The sequence below is a fragment of the Mesoplodon mirus genome (genome assembly GCF_964341445.2).
Source record: "Mesoplodon mirus genome assembly, chromosome: 2".
NCBI lineage: Eukaryota > Metazoa > Chordata > Mammalia > Artiodactyla > Ziphiidae > Mesoplodon > Mesoplodon mirus.
The window spans coordinates 128,330,955-128,345,798 of NC_138977.1; the positions used below are offsets into that span (position 1 = coordinate 128,330,955).

A 14,844-nucleotide genomic window follows, 5' to 3' on the forward strand; every position below is an offset into this window, starting at 1 on the left:
GTTTTAGTTGGAGATCTGGCTATCAGCTCAGCAGGAACACAAGGAAGACAAGATGGGGTAGGCTGGAAAATTGGCTTTTCCAGAGGCAGAATGCTAAAGAATTCTTTTCAGAACAAAATTTTCATGCAATTCCTTATATAAAGCTTAAAATCCAAGGCATAGTCAATAATGAAATTTTGCTTGTGTTGGGAAACACAATCTAGCATAGCAATGGAACAATCTTAACAAAGGACTCTAACAATCCTAACAGTCTAACACAGTCTAAACGTAGATTTCATTTTTGTTGCAAATACCTATATATCTCCATTTGAAAACTTTCTCATGTGGTTTTGCCATATATTTGAATAACTGGGGTTTCCAAGACATTTAAACAGATGCACAGTCATAGGACTCTTCCTGTCACAAGTGACAGAAACACCTTGTTCAATTTGACCTAAAACATGGGATATGTGGGCTCAGAATACAGCACAGTTCATAGGGATGCTGGCTTCCTCTGGGGGAAGTGTCTGATCCAGAATGTCACACGAGGTCATTCGTTTCTTATCTCTTTCATTTCTTCTTTCCTTGTGTATCAGCCTCATCTGCAGGTGGACTCCTTTCTGGGTAATAGGATGCTATCCCAAGACTCACTTTCCTATATGACCAAATACAACAAAGGAACAAGAGCTTCTTTTTTGTCGAAAGCGATAGCACAGTCTCCTTGGCCCTGATTGGGCCATGTGCCCATTTCTAAACCAACTCCTGTGGCCTTAGCCAGTTAGGGCCCACTACACAGCTAATGGTAAAGGGGAGGTTCCCCAAAGGAGAGTTGGATTACATCTATTGGACAGAGGTGGATGATTTTGGGTAACCACCAGCAGATGTCCAGTGTAGTGATACATTATAATTTTCAAAACACTTTCATGGAAACTATCTCATTTGATTTTACAACAGTTACATGGGAATACGTTTGTCAGGTATTATTATTTCCATTTTCAGATGAGAACACTAGGGCTTAAATCATATGACTTGTTCAAAGTCACATAGGTGGTGAAAGATGTTGTATTACATTTTTCCCCTCATGCTGTGATGTTTGACCACTGAACAACAGAACTATTACCTCTTTTGTTTTGGACTAGATACCTATTAATATCATCTAAAATAGAATTAGCATTTTGGGGCAGCCATATCACACTGGCTTATACTGATTCTATAGCGAAGTAAGAATCTCACTGGTTTTTCCACATGATTGCTGGTAAAATGTACCTAAAATGGCTTTTTGAACCTAAGTGCAGGGCTACCTTTATTCCTGTGATATCTTATATTAAATTTTCCCCATTGCCAGCCTGGCAAGGATTTTTGAGTCATGTGGAATCCGAAATATTAACTGTCTCTTCCAGCTTTGTGCCATCTTCAAGTTTAACAAATAGCCACTTCTATTTCATCTTTTAAATAATTGCTGAAATGGTTGAACAATATATGTAACATTGACTAATGACTGATTTTAATCTGGAATGCAATCTCCAGGTGACACGTCACAGGACCCTACCTTTGGATTTGTTCAATATTTTTATAACTGATATGGCTGGAGGCTTAACTGATATGTTAGAAAGGTCAGGGCTTCCCTGGTGGCGCAGTGGTTGAGAGTCTGCCTGCCGATGCAGGGGACGCGGGTTCGTGCCCCGGTCCGGGAAGATCCCACATGCTGCGGAGCAGCTGGGCCCGTGAGCCATGGCCGCTGAGCCTGCGCATCCGGAGCCTGTGCTCCGCAACGGGAGAGGCCACAACAGTAAGAGGCCTGCGTACCGCAAAAAAAAAAAAAAAAAAAAAAAAGGTCAGTCACATCACAGATGGAATATATCTTCTCATTTGACCTCTTGTCCCATATTTCTCATATGAGCAACGTTTTGATTGAGGACATCACTGTTTGAAATGAAAAGCCAAATGATTGACTTGGAGTCAGTGGTGACTATGATTTCGTGAAACCCCCGTATCATTTATCCTGGATAGAGTCAGGAAAATTGTGGCCATTCAGTTAATGTTACAATCCAGAAATGAAAATAAGAAGGTAATCACAGTGGTGATCAAGCATCACCATCTGAGAAAATTTAGGAAGAAACAGACAGTACGTATTCCCCTCGTAACCTAATTTTCTTTTTTTCAGATTAGAAAATTGAAATTCTGGAACTCACATGGAAGTGATACCAAGAATTCGGCCAGAAATATTATCTAGGACTCAGCTTCTCAGGCACGCACGTGGCAGGTGGGTTGTAGGCTCATCTGGTGGCAGGGATGGCAGTGAGGCTTTTACCCAAACGTGCTCCATCTTATAGCTTTGACTGGGGGTTAGTTCGAAGCACTTTGAAGAAGGATGAGAGATTTTTATGAATACTAGAAATAATTTTATCCATTATTATCATCATTTAAACAAGTTTGAGAAACATCACTGTGCAGCTTAATTTCTCTAAAAAGACCCCTTTTAGGATTGGTCTCAGCCCTAGAGCTGGAGGCGTGCTTCTTGAGCACCCCTTGGAAGGTCCGGGGGAGGCGCCCTTGTCACTTTCGCCCTGGTCACTTTCTCCCTGAGGACCGATTCCACCGCCAAAAGCTTTGCAGCCCCTGTGTCCCAGCTGATGACCATCTTCTCCCAGACAGTGACCGGAACACAGCTGTTCCTGCTCTGCCTTCTCCCATCTCTGCTTCCTCTTCCCCACCCTGAGAGCTTGTAGAAACGCCACCCTCACGCAGGTATTTCCTAGAGAAATTTTGCTTTCAAACTAATGGATGGGTTCCACGGAAGATGAACAAAAGCGATTCTCTTCTCTTCTTTCACAAAAGCGATTCTCTTCTCTTCTTTCCCATTAAGTGATTAGCCTTGAGATCTGGAAAATACCGTTTCTGTTTAAAAGGAGAAATATTTAGAGAGCAAGCTTCACCTTTTCCCAGCTGCTCTCAGAAAACGAGAAAACAGTCGCTTGTTCTCTTGTTCAGGGCTCTGACCCGCCCTCTCCCCTCCCAGCGGCCCCCCTTCCCCATCACACTCCTTCCTCAGCTACAAGCACAGGATATTGAGGTGCTAATAAGCTCGAAAATGTTCCAGCCTTGTGTTAAGCCTCAGCCACATTGCACTGCTCAAAAGAGGTTAAATGCTTGTGTGAACCTGTGGTTTCCACCCCCGGCCAGGCAGCCCTAAGCCGGGCTGATCCGGCCTCGCCTGGGCCTCTCTCCACAAGAGACTCGTGGTGCGGCGGGATGATTGAGGTGACCTCAGCCTCCCCAGCAGCTGCTGACTTGCACTTGGAAATTCAATCCTCTCAAGGTAATTCCTCAGCTTAGGAGAAACTTCCAGCAATGAATTCTGACTTTGATGCAGGGCAAAGGCAGGCTCCCTGGCCTCCGCAGACGTCAGGCCTGGGATGGGTGAGGAACGTTGTGTTATCAAAGCAGTTTTACAAGTAGTACTTTTGTGGGCTCATTAGGAGGTTTCTAGCAATTTCTAGAACACCATTCTGAATCTTCTTTCCCTTCGGAGGTTTTCTGCATCCCAAATGACTTGGGCCCATCTGGCCACCCCATAGGCTACAAGGTGGCCTGGCTTCGAATGTCAGAGTAAAACTACGCTTCTGTTTCTTCTCGGCTGGAGCATCCCTCACTGCTTAGGGTGGCACTTTGGCATTAACATTGGAGGCCGAACTAATTGTAGAAGGAGATATGGGGGAACCATTTGCTATGGTACCTCAGTCACCTCCTGCAGGCTGGTGGACGTGGGCATCTTGGCAAAAACAGATGGGGTACCAGGTTCGGAGAAATTCTCCTCAATGCAGGGAAGTGGCCCAGAGATTCTGAAATAACCATCTGCTTTTAAGATTTCGGGGATCATTTTTCTCAGGCGGTGACAATTTCCCTTTCTTTTTCTTCCTCACTCTCCAAAGCTGCTCTCATCCCCAAGAGCAGGAAGTCCCCAGTGGTGAATGCAGGGACTCTGCTGTGACATTCCTCTGCCTCCTCGAGGGGCGGCTTTGTTGTGGGAAGATCTGAATGTCCTTGTTTTCCCCTAAAGCTTCAGCTCCGAGTTTCAGGATGTGATTTGGCAAGTGCCAAATCCAATCGTCCCTGAGCCCTTGATCATCTTTTATGCCCTGTAGAAGTATGTTTTTATTCATCCATTTCTTCAGGAGGTAAGAAATAAAGCTCTTCCATTCTAGGCATAAATTAGCATTTATAACAATGCAGTGCAAAAAAATGTAATTTAAATAGAACTGATTAGAATTTTGATAGGGCACCTAGGAACCTCTAAACAAATGCTGATCAGGTAATGAGTGGAACAAGTCATTTATTTCAGTGGTTCACTTCTCCGTTCGATGATTGGGTCACAGTTTCCCAAACATCTACGGCGACTGTTCATTAATGATTCACTTCTTGCTCAGTAATTGTCCGATTTAACTACAAACCGTGAGCTTATAGGCAAAGCCACAGAAGACAGCAGAGGGAAAAAGGAACAACCTAGATAAAAGTATATTTTCTTTTTGTAATAACATTCGCTAATTCAGGGACTCAGAGAGAGGGTTAGCTATTGTTAGACTTTGGCCTTTGTCTCATCTACATGCAGTGGACTAAATTGCTCACCATTTGTTAAGCGGGGATGTTTAAGCTCCAGAGTGCGGGGCTTTGCAAATGAGGCTGTACAAGTTGGCATTCAGCCTGTCTTTGTGGGTAGAGCCTCACCTTTGGGTCAGCGAGCAACGTGCCGTAAGTGGGACAGAGAAGATTCAGGATGCTATCACCCTGAATCACATGTTTTTCTTCAGGTGCCTCATCTTGGAAAATGTTCTGAATCAATCTGAAAGGTTCATTTGCAGGGTTTTTCTCCTTTGATATTTCGGAGGTTTTTCTTTTATTAAGAAGATGAAAATGTTTCCCTCTTGTTTCATGAGTTCGACTCACATTCAGGAAATTCTGGGTGCGGTGGCTTCCCCAGTATATCATTACATTCCATGTTCTGCTTTACTTTTTTTTTTTTTTCTGTGTATTCACTTTTATAAAACTATTTTTACAGCCATTTTAACTATAGTATTACTACTATTATTACATGGGTGGCAAGATCTTATTTCACAGGCTACCCATTATTTAGAACAATACAATATAAACATACGCAAAAATTCTTGGTATTTGTCAATGTGCACTATTTGTATACTTCTGGGTTTCTCTGTACAACGTCTTAGACTCTAGAATATAAAGGTTGCTGGTCCTGATCCCTTGCAGAGTGAGTGCAGCAGCGGTGGCTCGACGGGCTCCCGACGCAGCCCCGGACCCCGCACGGTGGCGCCTGCCGTCCCCGGTCAGCAGCAGCAGCGGTGGCGGCAGCGGAGTGCGCTCATCATACGGGGCCGTTAACCGCCACATCGCCTGGCATGCTCGGCTGCTCAGTCCTCTGCTCTGGGCTGCTGCTGGGGGGCCGGGGGCTGCAGACTTCCCCTCTGCCGTCTCCAGGCTCTCCTCCACATCTTTACAAGCAGCATCTTGAGAGGTAGACAGTTTTCCTTCCTCACTTTTGAAGCCCGCGGTTTCTGTCTTGGCATCCACAGTGAGGCTCAGAGTTTCCTTCACGCCGCCATTCATCACTGTCTCAGTTACCTCGTCTGTACTTTCTGCATCCTCCTCTCCGTCAGAGCTGGCTTCCATGGCCACGCTGCCTGGCGCTTCCGGCTGCACTGCCAGCACAGCCACACTGGAAGCCAGCGGGCCCACTGGCTCCGTGCTGGTCTCCACTTCCACTGGAGAACTGCTCCTTAAAGAGTCTTTTGTACTCAGGGAAGACGCGAACTCGGAAAACGAAGCCCAGCCCGTCTCCTTAGTCGGCACCGGCTCCTCTGCGCTCCAGACGTCAGAGCCCACAGAGTCTAAGGGAGCCCCGAGCGCTGTCTCCATGGGGACATCAAAGCTGGCTGACCAGCTGGGCGGTTCATTCAGGTCTACCTCCATTTTATCCTCTGTGTTGGCACTACTGGATTCAAACAAGTCTTGTTTTGCTCCATCTTCTTCTTCAGAGTCTGTACTCTCCTCACTGTCTGTACTCCCCGAGCTTGATCGTCTTTGGGATTCTGGTATAAATGCAATGTGTTTTTCCTCCCAGATATCTTCCTCATCAGAGCCACCATCATCAAACTGCTGTATTCTTTCCTTACAACATGCTTCAAACAAGGCAATATTTCCACTTTCATTTGTATTGAGAGTAAAGTTGATGTCTGATACCCGATCAAAAGAAACATTGCCAATGTCCTCTTGATCTGCAAACTTCTCATCATTGAAGCCAAACTGGTCAATAAAATTGGACGTCATTTGTTGCATCTGATAATCAGAAAAGGCTAGATCTACCGTGTTCCTCTTGTTAGTTTCTCCTAAGGAGCTTGTGCAGAACGTCTCCCATCGCTCCCTGACTTTGTCTGGAAGATCTTTGATGAGCTGCTGTACTAAGGCGCTGTTGGGGCCCTTATCAGTGCTGTGCACGATGCAGTTGGCTATCCTTGTCAGGTGTCCCATGTAGCCATGCCGTCTTCCTCCTTCGGCTTGTTTCTTCTCGTTCATTTCCCAGGCGTCAAGTATTCGTTCTATCAATTGACATTTTTGAAAGAGATGTTTCAATAACAAATTGTCACCAGTGGAGTCTTGATCAGTAATTGTGCTATTTTCTGTGTTTTCAAAAGGACTTGCAAGAATCAGTGCAATACAGATTTCCACTTGTGTGTGTAAAAAGTTATTCCATGTGTATTTGAAGAACATGTCCAATATGACCCCAATGCTATTCAGCTCCATAAGATCCCCATTGATACTGCTGGTATTTGTTTGGAGGAGGCTGGATATCAACCTAATCACATTCAACCGGGTGTTGCCCACGGGAGGGTCCAGCACGCCCCACGTAGTCTTCATCACACTTTTCTTGGGTGACTCAAACAGGAGTTCATGAAAAGATCCAAGTCTTCCTCGGATGGCTTCTAGAACGCTCTTGTTGACCGAACAAGCTGAATGACTCATGCCTGGTGGGCAGATCTCTATATGGCCTTCAAATGTTGGTCGCCGTGTCTCAAGTAAAGCCAATAATATCTGGACTGCGCTGACTATGGCCGATTCATTCTTCTCCTTGTGGAAAATATTTGATAGGAGCTGCTCTATAATTTCTTGCTTTTCTAGAGTGGCAAGCAGGGGGTCTGGTTCTGTACTGTTCTGAATTTGTAACATCTGGTCTCTGCTCAGGCGAACAATTTCACAAAGTGACTGTGATGCATTTGAATGCCGATCTTCTTCTTGTGATGGATGAACTATTTCCACAAGCCTCTGGATAATTTTTTCCTCATTTAACCAATTCAGCACATCCTGCCTGGGCTGTGGGGGCTCAATGCATGTCAGGGGCCTGAGCAACAAGTCCATGATGGCCGATGTTCCTATGTGCTTCATAATAAGGTCCACAAAGTCACATTTCTTCTTTAGGAAATCCACAATCTGTTCTGGTTTTCTGCTGATAAGAATACTTAGCACCTTGCTGAAGAAACTGGCAAGTAGTGGGTTCAAGGGGGAATTGTTTAGGAGGAAGCTATACAATTTCATTAGCAAGGATTCATCTTCTCCCAGTCTATCATTCATTTGGGAGACATCAGAAGTGAGCAACTCACAAGATATATTTGGATACTTGTATCTGATCTTTTCATCCATGTCTTGAGGTGGTTCTTCAATAATGAATGAGACTAAATCTTCGAGACATTCTGCTTTTAACAGGAACTCTATAAGTTTGCAGTTCTGAGCTTTACATTCCTGTAAAACATCTTCCTCATCCATCAACTCCTTCAGTGTTACATCTTCTCTTTCTAGAAGTGTGTCTATGTGGGATGGTGAATGAAGATCAAATTTCCAAAACATGCTGCTCTTTCAAACCAAGTTTAAAAATTAAAAGAAATGTTTTCTTTTCTGTGGCTCCTTGCCCATTACAGGTTATCCTGGCAACGGTTGTCTTCCAATTTACTGCATTAGCAGATTAGCAGAATAAAGTGGGATGGTCGACATGAAACAGAAGTTCCCCTGGAGGAAGGGAAATATCCAACTCTAGCCCTCTCCAACCTTCCGCATGAGGAAAGGGAAGTACACAACTCCAGGCCACTCTAGCCATCCTGTACCACCGAGAAAATTGCACGAAGCTCCGAGGTTGAAACGTCAGGACACACAGGTACATCCAAGGACTCATTCCGTCCACCTGGAGGTGCCCGCGACTCGCCGCTAGTTGCGCTCAGGCAGGAAACGCGCTCACCGACACCATCAGCGAAGCGCCCAAAATCTGCTTTACTTATTGATTATCTTCACTGGTAGTTAAAATTAGTTTATCAGCCCTCTTGTTTTGGTGTAATCTTGGTATTAGTAGGATGTCATTTGCTAGAATGCAGGTTAGAAATGAAATCCCAAGAAAGGCAATAAGTTAAACAATTGTTCCCCCCCAAGTTAGAACAAAGCATTGTTTTTTTTTGTTTTGTTTTGTTTTTTCTTTTTGCGGTATGCGGGCCTCTCACTGTTGTGGCCTCTCCCGTTGCGGAGCACAGGCTCCGGACGCGCAGGCCCAGCGGCCATGGCTCACGGGCCCAGCCGCTCCGCGGCATATGGGATCCTCCCAGACCGGGGCACGAACCCGTATCCCCTGCATCGGCAGGCGGACTCTCAACCACTGCGCCACCAGGGAGGCCCAAAGCATTGTTTTAAAGGGAGAATCATCAGTTTATTATAGTTTTTTAAAAAAATGTTTATTTATTAATTTATTTGGCTGTATAGGGTCTTAGTTGCAGCACGCGAGATCTTCATTGCAGCGCGCAGGCTACTCTCTAGTTGTGGTGCGCAGGCTGTCGAGTGTGCGGGCTCCGTAGTTGTGGCACGTGGGCTCTAGAGCATGCAGGCTTAGCTGCCCCATGGCATGTGGGATCTTAGTTCTACGACCAGGGATCGAACTGGCGTCCCCTGCATTGGAAGGCGGATTCTTAACCGCTGGACCACCAGGGAAGTCCCTTTATTATAGTTTTAATGTTGCCTTCCTTGTCCTGGGTGTTTTGTGGGTGAAGAACCTCCAGGGGTGAGGCTCTACAAAGTGGAGCGTGCTTTGAATGAGCACCTGATATCTGGGGCAGGTGGGAGAACAGGGCTAGCGTGGTCCTATGGTCTGGCGGGTTAATGGTTGGCATAGCGATTTGTGTGAGTGGCACTTGTCTTTCTTCCTGCTGCAGCCTGAAAAGAGAATGTCTTCCTTCCTTTGGGTCATGACTGGGTACAAAGCAAGCATCTAGGGCGGTACCCAGTGGAGGAGGCATCTACACTGCTCATCATTACAGAGTTAATAAAGCTGGGGTCTAGGTGAAACCCACATGCTGGCAGTGGAGTGACAAGCATGTGTAGAGAATTTCTGTTGTTGAAAACAACAGTCAATATCTCTGGGATAGAGCCTTTGTTGCCCAAACTTACTGTATCCTTGGGGAAGAAAAAGTAAAAGTTTGATATTGCTGGAAGAATTTATAGCAGCCTGGCTCTATGTTTGCAGAATTCAACCGTCCTCTGAATACCTGTTTCTTTGAATAGGTGTCAGACCATTTTACAGCCGAGTAAACTAAGGCAAAGAGGGGTGAAGAGATTTGCCATACTCACAAAATAATTCTGAGGTCTAGGACAAATGAGAACCAATGGTCCACTGCAAAGCGATTTAAAACCACCCAGGCCTATGTGTATCCCTGTGCTTTTCTTTTAAAATAAAGTAAAAAAGGAATTATGTGTACTATTAGAGACGGCTGGTACTGTTTTCGACAGTGATGATTTTGGTTCTCATGAACTTTGCTATTTAGAGATATGCTAAGAGAACTTACTACCTTGGAACAAGCAAACGGCAAACAAATAAAATATTGTGTTTGGGGTAATTTATTTTCTCTGGCTTTGTTAACTGAGCAGTTAACTGGATTATTTCCCTAATGTGAACAGAGACTCTATTCATATTAAAACAATGAATTGGACAGTTGTTGTAGGGTGAACATTTACTCTCTTATTTTTTTCTCCTCCTCCTGTCATCTCTCCTTCCCCCCCATGTCTGGCTTTCTCAGAGAGAGCAATTTCAACCGCATAATGTCTAATGTGAAGACTGGAAGCTCTCAAAAATCATAGCAAGGAACTATAGCCACACATTTATTCTCAGCAGATCTTTGCATATCTTTGGATTTTTATGTGTTGCTTACTTTCCAATGACTGAGTTCCATGCTATAAAATCTCCGTTATTTTGATGGGTGGATTAGAGCTTATTGTCTCTCACAGCAGCCTTCGGCTGCCCTGGGTGAGACCTCCACAGCTTGCTTACCTTATCATAATATTGGAAAGCAATTTCTCTTGACTGCTGTGAACCGACACTGGAATTCTGAAATGCTGCCACAGTCATTAAGTGATTTCCAATTAGTTAATTGGTTTCACAGGCTGCTTCTTTCTAAACTGTACCTTAAATGAAAAGCGGAACCATTCATTTTTGAAAGGGAAAAATATCCTGGGGACTTTGGGTTTTAAGATCCTAAAACGAAGCATACTTTGGAAGAAACATCACTGAAAACACCAGTCCTGCAAACAGAAAATATTATTATTATTATTACAGAAAAGAACAGACGGTCTCTCCTGGCCTTGCCAAATGGTCGAGGGTTTATTTTGCCCACTTTAACTTTGAATCAAAGGAAGTGAGGTAGATTATCAGAGAGCAGCACGGAACATGGAGAGTTTCGAGATCAACATGGATTCTTCTCTAGGGAAGCTTCCTGGGCCTCTGTGTTGGGTCTTCAGGGCCATATCTGCCGGGCTGCTCTAGGATGCTACTAACCCTCACTGAGCAGTAGGGCAAAGTCCTTGCGAATGGTTCAACAAGAAGCTGCTTTTTGGAAAGGGAACTCTATATGGTTAGGTATGTGGACTGACAGAAGGAATGGGGTGAAAGAAGGTGAGAGGTTTACATAGAATATCTCTAGTCAACATGTGTTGTTAATGGTGGGGGCCATAAACAGGATTTTTGAGCAATAACTGATTTGCACAGTAGAATAAATATTTATTCAATAGGGTAGATATGGTAATAATTACCCACTAGGGTAAATCAATCATCTACTTTCCCTGATAGAGAAAACTTTGCTTTAATAGTAGATAGAATGCATAAAATATGAATGCAAAATTTCCTCTCTGTTAATTAGACAAAAACGCAGTCAATCAAATAAGAAGCATCGGAGTCTAGCGGTGAAAAGCATGGACTCTGGAGACAGACTATCTGGGTGGAAATCCTGATTGTCACTTTCTAGTTGTGTGACTTGGGGCAAGTTGCTTGACCTCTCTGTGCTTGTCTCCGGGGAAATGGAGGAGAGGAGTAATACCATCCTCACAGGGTTGTTATGAAGGGTGAACATGAAGGGTTAAAATTCATCAATCCCTTAGAATCGGGTTTGAAACATAGTTTGTTAAAGAAACCAAATTTTATCGTATGCCATGTTTTGAAAGATCCATCTTTTGATTTCTCCATTGAAAAAAACCCTCTCCTCTTCTGGGTAATCACCCATGAGAACAGTACTCAAAGGAGGGCAAGAGCTGAGATGCTGGCCATCCCTTGGGTTGGTCAGTCCATCTGTCGGTCAGCTATGTTCCCTGCCATTGGCTCTTTAAGACAATTTCTTTCCCCCAAATCAGTCAGCCTGACCTTTTTGTTAAAGAAGACTGTTTATGTTAGAGAAGTAGATTAAATTGGAATAGCAAAGGGGGCAGTGACTGGAATACTGGGTCAGAAAGAGGCAAAGAACTTCAGTGTGTGCAAGTGTATATGTGTGTGTGTGTGCGTGTGTGTCTGTATCAAAGACAGAGACAAGAGAGACATGGTGTCAGAGAAAGACAAAGAGGGACACACAGACACATTCACACAGACAGAGAGACACAGAGACACAGACAGACAGAGAGAACATGTGGAGAGCAACAGAAAATCTTCGGTGAGTGGGAGACCATGCACAGGGAAAGTCAGCACTTTGCTGAGAAGGAATTGAGAGATGTGAGGAATACTGAAGGCCAAGAAGGGAGCTGAGGACAGAAAGCCCTGACTGGCGATCGTGCCTTTCTGTCTGCTTTAGAAGCAGTTGGTTCATCATTTCAGCAGCCTGGAGTCCTTTAATAATGACTTTATGGATTAAAATTTAAAACCAAATTAGATGTGTTTACAAAACAGCACTCACACTGAACTGATAGCAAGCTGCTGAAGTTGGGCTCACAATTGTCCCAGAGCCCGGGGTATGCTGTTCTGGTAGATGGTCCTGGTGCTTGTTGAAGTGGGTAAGACCACAGCCCCCCTTTCTTCTGTGTCACTTCCCGCCCTGCCTAAAGACAGCACTTTCAGGTGATATGCTGGCAGGCACAAGTAACACATTTACGGGCACATGTTGCCTGGCCTTGATAGTAACACTGGGAGAAATTTGTCTGCTTTTTAAAAAATTTATTTTTAAGTTTCCTCGTGCAGCCTGTTCATTCCAGTCGAAACAATGGTTTGACAAATACTAAGTCCAGAATCTCATAATGATACAGGAGTTTTGAGACCGTGTGGTTTTTTTTGAATTTTATTTAATTAATTTTTTTATACAGCAGGTTCTTATTAGTCATCCATTTTATACACATCAGTGTATACATGTCAATCCCAACAGCCCAATTCATCACACCACCCCCCAAACCCCCCACCACTTTCCCCCCTTGGTGTCCATACGTTTGTTCTCTACATCTGTGTCTCTATTTCTGCCCGGTAAACCGGTTCATCTGTACCATTTTTCTAGGTTCCGCATATATGTGTTAACATACAATATTTGTTTTTCTCTTTCTGACTTACTTCACTCTGTATTGCAGTCTCTAGATCCGTCCACGTCTCTACAAATGACCCAATTTCGTTCCTTTTTATGGCTGAGTAATATTCCATTGTATATATGTACCACATCTTCTTTATCCATTCGTCTGTCGATGGGCATTTAGGTTGCTTCCATGACCTGGCTGTTGTAAATAGTGCTGCAATGAACATTGGGGTGCATGTGTCTTTTTGAATTATGGTTTTCTCTGGGTATATGCCCAGTAGTGGGATTGCTGGATCATATGGTAATTCTATTTTTAGTTTTTATAGGAACCTCCATACTGTTCTCCATAGTGGCTGTATCAATTTACATTCCCACCAACAGTGCAAGAGGGTTCCCTTTTCTCCACACCCTCTCTAGCATTTGTTGTCTGTAGATTTTCTGATGATGCCCATTCTAACTGGTGTGAGGTGATACCTCATTGTAGTTTTGATTTGCATTTCTCTAATAATTAGTCATGTTGAGCAGCTTTTCATGTGCTTCTTGGCCATCTGTATGTTTTCTTTGCAGAAATGTCTATTTGGGTCTTCTGCCCATTTTTGGATTGGGTTGTTTGTTTCTTTAATATTGAGCTGCACAAGCTGTTTATATATTTTGTAGATTAATCGTTTGTCCATTGATTCGTTTGCAAATACTTTATCCCATTCTGAGGGTTGTCTTTTCGTCCTGTTTATGGTTTCCTTTGCTGTGCAAAAGCTTTGAAGTTTCATTAGGTCCCAGTTGTTTATTTTTGTTTTTACTTCCATTATTCTAAAAGGAGGAGGATCAAAAAATATCTTGCTCTGATTTATGTCAAAGAGTGTTCTTCCTATGTTTTCCTCTAAGAGTTTTATAGTGTCTGGTCTTACATTTAGGTCTTTAATCCATTTGAGTTTATTTTTGTGTATGGTGCTAGGGAGTGTTCTAATCTCATTCTTTTACATGTAGTTGTCCAGTTTTCCCAGCACCACTTATTGAAGAGACTGTCTTTTCTCCATTGTATATCCTTGCCTCCTTTGTCATAGATTAGCTGACTATAGGTGCATGGGTTTATCTCTGGGCTTTCTATCTTGTTCCATTGATCTATATTTCTGTTTTTGTGCCAGTACCATACTGTCTTGATTACTATAGCTTTGTAGTATAGTCTGAAGTCAGGGAGTCTGATTCCTCCAGCTCCGCTTTTTCCCCTCAAGACTGCTTTGACTTTTCAGGGTCTTTTGTGTTTCCATAGAAATTTAAAGATTTTTTGTTCTAGCTCTGTAAAAAATGCCATTGGTAATTTGATAAGGATTGCATTGAATCTGCAGATTGCTTTGGGTAGTATAGTCATTTTCACAATACTGATTCTTCCAATCCAGTAACATGGTATATCTCTCCATCTGTTGGTATCATCTTTAATTTCTTTCATCAGTGTCTTATAGTTTTCTGCATACAGGTCTTTTGTCTCCCTAGGTAGGTTTATTCCTAGGTATTTTATTCTTTTTGTTTCAATGGTAAATGGGAGTGTTTCCTTAATTTCTCTTTGAGATTTTTCATCATTAGTATATAGGAATGCAAGAGATTTCTGTGCATTAATTTTGTATCCTGTAACTTTACCAAATTCATTAATTAGCTCTAGTAATTTTCTGGTGGCATCTTTAGGATTCTCTATGTATAGTATCGTGTCATCTGCAGTGACAGTTTTACTTCTTCTTTTCCAATTTGTATTCCTTTTATTTCTTTTTCTTCTCTGATTGCCATGGCTAGAACTCCCAAAACTATGTTGAATAATAGTGGTGAGAGTGGACATCCTTGTCTTGTTCCTGATCTTAGAGGAAATGCTTTCAGTTTTTCACCATTGAGAATGATGTTTACTCTGGGTTTGTCGTATATGGCCTTTGTTATGTTGAGGTAGGTTCCCTCTATGCCCACTTTCTGGAGAGTTTTTATCATAAATGGGTGTTGAATTTTGTCAAAAGCTTTTTCTGCATCTACTGAG

The 14,844-nt window shown here is 43.3% G+C and overlaps 1 pseudogene across 1 annotated transcript; it reads right to left on the reverse strand.

Annotated features, from left to right (window-relative positions):
- Positions 1–5,311: 5,311 nt before the first annotated feature.
- On the reverse strand, positions 5,312–8,303 carry LOC309796617 (serine/threonine-protein phosphatase 6 regulatory subunit 3-like; annotated as a pseudogene). The gene is made up of 2 exons (XR_014296143.1): positions 8,222–8,303; positions 5,312–8,049 (listed from the first exon to the last, which is right to left on the reverse strand). The product of XR_014296143.1 is annotated as a serine/threonine-protein phosphatase 6 regulatory subunit 3-like (transcript).
- Positions 8,304–14,844: the final 6,541 nt, after the last annotated feature.